Below are 6,954 nucleotides of genomic sequence, written 5' to 3' on the forward strand. Positions count from 1 at the left end.
CGGGAAATCGAACTTCGTAAATACGGGAACGTATCCGATGAATATCGGGACGTCGAGAAACTATATATATATATATATGTGTGTGTGTGTTTTATACGAAACTTGGTTGTACGATGTGATGAAATATTTTACCAAATCGATAACCCTGATTTCATAAAATAAAAAGTATATGTATTTTCTGAAAATGAATACCGAACCGATCTTCGAGATTGTGAACCCTATTTGTTGCGTGTGTTATTATGATATTCATAATTACGAATCGGGTTTGAATATCGTTGGGTAAGAACTAGTATCGAGGATATGTCAAGCATACCTATACGTCTAACGTAGGGTATTTCGACCCTGTAGGTTATAATCGGGAACCTGAAAGTGGACGATGGACTAAAGATGACCTAGTAGTTAGTCGACGAACTCAGTAGAGTTTCAATAGAAAAACCTGAGTGTCGAAGTCAAATCTAAGATGATCTAGTGATTGAACGTTAAAGCTTGAGCGACAGAGTCAGCTCAGAATGGATCAGTAATAGTATAAAGCCCTGTAAGGCAAGTCCTTCTGAATCTTTCATCGAGATATATTGCAAATATTTAAGAACTTTCTCATAACATGTTGTTATTACTCAAAATAAATCATGTTTTATATTGCAAGTGTTTTAAACTATTTAACCTTGAACCCCGATTTTCTTGATCTTGAGCCATAAGCCTTATTCTTTGTAAACCATCATTTATTGATTCTCAGATACCAAGCCACACAAATATGGCACTGCTCTCCAAATATATAACTACCAAACACCAAACAATGTAGCAAAATTGTTTGAAAACACAAACACTTTTATACTCCAACCATTATTTATAACATCAAAGAACTATACCTTAAAAAACCATTATTTGCCTAATACCTGATCCTTTTACAGGCTGAAACCGTATCTCGTACATACCTTGATATACCTTTATGATACTCGTGAATTGCATTGCGCTTTTGTACAAATGCTTTATCAATGTTGATTATGATCTTGCTTATTGAATTACATTGTTTATTACACTGAATTGTTTTAGAATTGGATAGTTTTCTTATGTAGACCAGATTTGTGGTCAGACCAGATTCGTGGTCGAATTAGGCCAATGTGTGCCTTGGATCCAGTAATTAGAGCAGCGCTGTGTGCTTTGCTCGGGGTTAGTGCGAGACTGATCAGCAGCCTAACCTTGGTTTTAAAAACTTAAAATGAATATCCAATTCTAATAATTAGTTAAAAAGAAACTTGATTCATCTGAATTATCTCACTTGATCATTGTTAAGCTCAGTCATCGTTATTATGACTTGTTGAGCTAGTTAGCTCACTCTTGTGAATCTTTTTATGTATTCTACAGTCAAGAAGGATACGGTTGATAGCGAGGTTTCCCAGTTCAATGTATGAGCTAGGATTCCAGAATGAGTTGGATTGAGCTAGCAGGAGCTTATTGCGGTAGTGAGATAGTAAGATTGTAAGGAAAAATTTATTGTCAGTTGTAAGTTAAATTAGTTGGAATTTGGTACGTTGTAATAAAAGTTAAGGTTATGGCTTGTTTTCATACTTTAACCTGTTGCGATCCGTGGTTGTACAGAGCAGGGTCATTGCAATTAATATTTCATATACAGGTTGATATATTGTGTTTGTGTTATGGACCCCCAACTTCTGACCCAGGTTTGGAGGGCGCCACAGGTTGGTATCAGAGCTACAGGTTATAAGTCACTGAAACAAGCCTAGATTGTCGGGATTGGGTAGAGGGTATGATTAGGAATAGGAAATAGAAAGATAAGACATTGTGAGGTTGAGTGCGATTGTATAGTAGGTCTCCGACATGGTTCGTATTGCGATTCGGGATTCTTAACTTGCGACGTGATTCCCAGATAACGGAAATGGCAGATCCTGATTTCCCTGTATCTTCTGATCGTTTGGAGCTTTCCGTTCGAGGATCGTTATCTTCTCTCAGATTTAATTTGCACCTTGTTCCTCCGTCAGTATTAACGGAACTATTTTCTGTTATAATAGTTGTACCTCTTCATGTTATTCCACGCAATTCTACCACCTCTTGTTATGAGACTACCTATTTAAGAACCTCCGTCCGTTTATTTTTGTTTTACTGGACATTCAGCTGTGAGTGTATCTCTTTAGTTTACCCTACATTCTATTCTATACCCTTGGTTTAAAACTTATCCTATAAAGCAACAGTACCTATGAGGATGGATTCGAGAGTTACGGTGATTGGTGAGTACTTGAGATATAAATAAAGGTGATAAGAAGTTTAGAGAGAAGATTTAAGTGTTTCAGAGGATAGCTGTTACCGAGTTGAAAGAAGTCATTAGTGACTAAGCCATCTGTGAATAGTTGTGGGATGAATTAGATGAACTTTGAAAAATTTAAAGAGAAAAGTATAAATCTGGAATATTTATAGAATTAAATGATGGTGCTATGATAAATGCGATATGTAAGGTAGTGATGTGATGTGATATGAGCAAATTCTGGTTCTATGAAATAGACTTATTGACTATTGGATAGTTTGTTCCACTTAACGATTGCAAGGTTGTTAACAGCATGGGAGCCTTGATGTGAAGCTACGAATAAGATAACGTGCGACAACAATTGAAGTGTCGTCGATTAAGGAAGGTAAGTGGATATGATGAAAGAGAAAAGGGTATATTGAAGTGAATGGACGTTTATATGATCGTTCCATTAATTTGGTACCTTGTTATAGGTCGGAAGGACAACAACCAACTCATATAGTAAGGACAACCAGGTTTGTGATTTTCCAAACTTTTTAAACAAGTTTTCGAAAAAAAAGATTTTCTTTTACAAATTTCTAAAAGCTTTTTCGAATAAAATGATTTTTAAACATTGGTTGTCAAGTTACTACTTGAGTTTCTTGTTTGTGAGAAAGCCCGGATTACTTGGAAGGATGCTGTTTCAGACTTAGTATTGCTAATTCCGAGAACGAAGTAACCTTTGCTTATGAAGAAGTTGATTATTTCTAACAGTAAAGTGCAAGTATTGTTTGATAAAATTTATAACAGAATCAGCGTACGGAGTAACTATACATCAATTACTAGGACTATCAGAGTTCGAAGAATTCATTGATTTAACAGAAGCCGGAGCGTGATCGAAGACAATTGGAAAGATTTCCAGACCTCTCTAAAATCAGAATATTATTAACAAAAAGGATCGTTATGTCGAATGGTACGTGGTTATTTTAAATTAAAAGAGGAATCTCGAAGTTACCTGGTAGGAACGCCATTATGATCGAATTACTAAGGTATTATACGTGTAAGTGCGATATTAAAGACGCAAAACTTAGCAAGTAAGAATTCATTATAATGCTTGGTTTGCGAAGACATTTCAGCGGAATTTCTAAAGTTGTTATATGACGCAATTGGGATATGATTGAGCGAGTTCGAAAGATGAATACAAGTGAAATGTGGATGGTGACCAATGGTATCATTCTTGTCCTCAATACTACAGCGTATATTCCTTTTTAATTCCTCAAAATGTATGAACTTCTTTTCTTAATAAACTCCTTATGATGATATTGAAAAGGAGGATATTGCATTCCTTTCAAATTTAATTGTTTCCCTCGAGTTTTGCTCTCTGATTGGGACAAACAGTGTTATGGTGAGACACTTTGTCAGAATGACGAAGAGTCGGGTGGGACGCCACCTAATCATGTGCTGTATGCCATATGGTATGAAAGACTGGCCATCTTAAGTACCAATGTGGTTGTCTCATTCATATTCAAATCATTGTTTCTTCTTTCTTTTCAACTCTAATTTTTGTTGAATTGTGAATCCTTCTAGTTGTTTCGTTGTACTGTCGTTCTTTGCAAAGAGTTTTTCAAACAGAAATCAACGTATTATGGACCAAGCGGACAAAGTTCTATCTACCTCTCACGCATGTAAAGGAAACAAGGGTATATGGTGAGGATTGCAAATCACTAGCCCCGTCAGGGATGCACTAAGAGTCAAGAGGAGTTACTCCAATGAGGAATACGTCTCCGAGAACGAGAAATTATGATTTTTCTGTGAGATATGTTATTCAGAATACGGATGTGCTGACATGAATGATTATCATGGATACCTTATGCGTTAAAGTATCAGAAGATGTGGGAGCAACTTGATTGTTTAGCTCTCAAGGTTTTATTGATAAGATGAATTATCCTGTTGAATTGATAAGATTGTGATTAAAGGACTAGCAAGTCAAGAACGTGTAATTGTTAAATTAGTGAGTACCAACGGTGGAATTGAGATTTTTGGCAATAAGTTATGAAGAATTGATGTCATTTAAGATAAGAGGATTTGACATTATTCTAAAAACTGGATTAATTATTTAAGTATGATGCCCAGACAAACCGTCGTGATGAAGAGATAGTCCTGGAGACATCAAATGAAAATATGATGAGGTATAAAGGGAGAAGGAGGGTAAATAATTTGTTAATGATGATTACGGTGATCAAGACGAGAGCATTATGGTGATTATGAGATAAGTAAAAGCCAGGAGCAAGCAAAATTTAAATTTTTTTATAGCAATTAAGGAGTTTCAAGATATGTTTCCAGATGAGTTATCAATATTTCCTCCAGATAGAGAAATGAAGATCGCGATTGATTTAACACCTGAGGCAAAGCCAGTGACCAAGGCCTTACACAAAATGGCGCCAGTTAAAATGAGGAAGTTAGCAAAGCAGAGGCAAGGGATGCTAGAAGAAAAGCGATTAGACCCAGTGTATCCCATGAGGTGCACCGATATTAATTGTTAACAAGAAAGATGGAAGTATGAGATTGTGTGTCGATTTGTGAAAGATCAACAAGTTTACTACCAAGAGCAAGTATATATTACCTCGAATTACGGATTTGTTTGGTCAAACAGAAGAAGTAAAGTATTTTCTAAAAATTGATTTAAGATTTAGGTGTTACCCATTTGAAGATTAAACCTATGAACATATCAAAGATAATTTTCAGAACTAAGTACCGTTCTCGTATTGTCATTTAGATTAACCAATATACCAGTAATATTTGAACTCGATGGACATAATCTTTAAGGAATATCTGGATGAGTTGTATTTGAGTTACTTAAAGTGAACGAAGGACCATGCGAAGCATTTAATGACAACTGAGGAGTTGGAGAAGAAAGAATTGTACGTAAAGTTTACCAGATGGAAGTTGATAGTAGAAAACATAAGTAATCAGTGAGGAAGGGGCAAAAAGGGGATCCAACAGGAATTAAAGTTACTTTAAATGAAGGAAGACCAAAAGCACCAATAAAACTAAGGAGTTTTACCATGGACCAGTTATTATTGAAAATTTGTGCAAGATTTCTTGGAAGTTACAATACCTTTGATGAAGCTAACCAGGAAAAGCAAGAAGTTTATATGAAATGGAGAAGGGTAAAGAAATTTTGCGGAGTTAAAGGAGAGAATGGCAGCACTTGCTTTATCATTTTGAAAGTATCAAAGAGATTTGTTAGTTTATAGTGATGCTTCTTATAAGAGAGTAGGATGTGTGTTGATGCAGCACAATAAAGTTATTGTATATGCACCCAGACAACCGAAACCTTATGAGCAGAAGCATCCTACTCACAATAAGGACTAGCAGTAATAGTATTCGCTTTAAAAGATTGAGAAACATGATATGTATGGAGAAAGGTATAAAATTTATACGGACCATAAGAGGTTGAAGTATGTATTCACGAGGAAAAGCAAATATAGAGGCAAGCGATAAGCAAAAAGGAAAAAATGAATATATAAACTGTATTAGAGGAATTTTTGTGGAATTTTAGAAGTTGAAATTGGAAGTCAGAGTTTATAATCCAAAAAGGAGCAAGGATGGATAATATGACTTTTCAATCAAAGTTGTTAAGGGAAAGGTAAGAAGATGTCAAGAGAAGATAATGGATCGTGATGTTAGCAGATAATAAGAGGAAATTTATGCGCCTGGGAGAACGATCACGAAATCCCCCAGTTTTCTTCCAGTACTTGGATGCTACAAGCAGAAGAATTAAGAAATGAGATCCCATAGGGAGTTTACAATATAAAGTATTTAGTTTATTGAAGAAATGCCAAGATATATGGAAAATTTAAAGAAAAATAGTGATAACCAGGTATAAGAAGCGAATTTCAAAATAGACTGGGAAGTGTTGGACATGCCAAAGAATTAAGGCGAAGTATCGGAAGCCTAATGAACAAGGCAGACCAAGGAGTGGTTTAACAAGAAGCGAATCGTAAAATGTATTAGTGATGTTGTTGAAGAAAAGGAATAAATTATGAGATTATATACTGATTAGCGGGAGTCCAATAAAATAACGAATAAGAATAAGTAACCCCTATGAGGATTGATTACCTATGAGGCATAATATAAGAAATGTGTTATGTCACGAGGATTAACTTAAGATCCGACCTGGGAATATATCAGAGATTATGGTTAAAATGAGTTATTAGCATTGCAAGCTCCGATGATGTTATGCGAGATAACAAGTGTATCAGTTGTCTATAAGGAATTAAGAAACATGTTATATAAGGAGTACTCAGATAAGCAAACTGTAATTATCGATAACATCCTCACCTACTCAAGGAATAAGAAAGTCTGCGTGGAATGCCCAAGGATTTTTCTCCAAAGATCATAAAGAAAGAAACTATACATTGAGTTCTCAAAAATGAAATTTTGACTAAGGTTAACAAAGGATTCTGAATTAATCCATTAACAACTACCTAAGAAAAGCCGTATGGTAATGGATGCCTTATGCCGATAGAAAGGATTGAATGTAATTAAGACCACCAAGGAGTTAATAGACGAATTGAAAAGAGTGGAATCTGAAGTTCAAATACTTAAAGGTGATAATACGTGAATATATGAGATTACTTTTCAGCCCTAACTGACAGAAACGAATAGGAGATGTTTAAATTTTTGTAAACCAAGTTGAAAATGCGCACTACCTACCA

Source organism: Apium graveolens, chromosome 6 (genome assembly GCF_009905375.1).
Source record: "Apium graveolens cultivar Ventura chromosome 6, ASM990537v1, whole genome shotgun sequence".
Lineage (NCBI taxonomy): Eukaryota > Viridiplantae > Streptophyta > Magnoliopsida > Apiales > Apiaceae > Apium > Apium graveolens.